Source organism: Diorhabda sublineata, chromosome 6 (genome assembly GCF_026230105.1).
Source record: "Diorhabda sublineata isolate icDioSubl1.1 chromosome 6, icDioSubl1.1, whole genome shotgun sequence".
Taxonomy (NCBI): Eukaryota; Metazoa; Arthropoda; class Insecta; order Coleoptera; family Chrysomelidae; genus Diorhabda; species Diorhabda sublineata.
Window position 1 is genome coordinate 25850981 of NC_079479.1, and position 315 is coordinate 25851295.

Here is a 315-nt window from a genome sequence, read left to right on the forward strand (position 1 = left end):
TTAACAACTAATATCTCAGGGTGAAGAGTACAGTGCAAAGAACTGTTATGGACAAGTATGACGCTTACCACTAGGCGAGCGATTTGTTCGTTTCGTCATCTATTTTCCAAAACTTTTTCGTTGTGTTTTTACCCAAAGGAAAACCGCATGAAGGCATAATTTTGGTTTCTTTTTATTGCACTACCAATGAAGACGTGTAGTTCATCAGTACTAAGCACATTTTTAAAGTCTTGTTTAGGTTTGTATCAGGCATTTGGGGCCCCCCAAGATCGGAGACGCGGGCCGGGGCCTGTTAGTCCGCTAATGGTAAGGGTT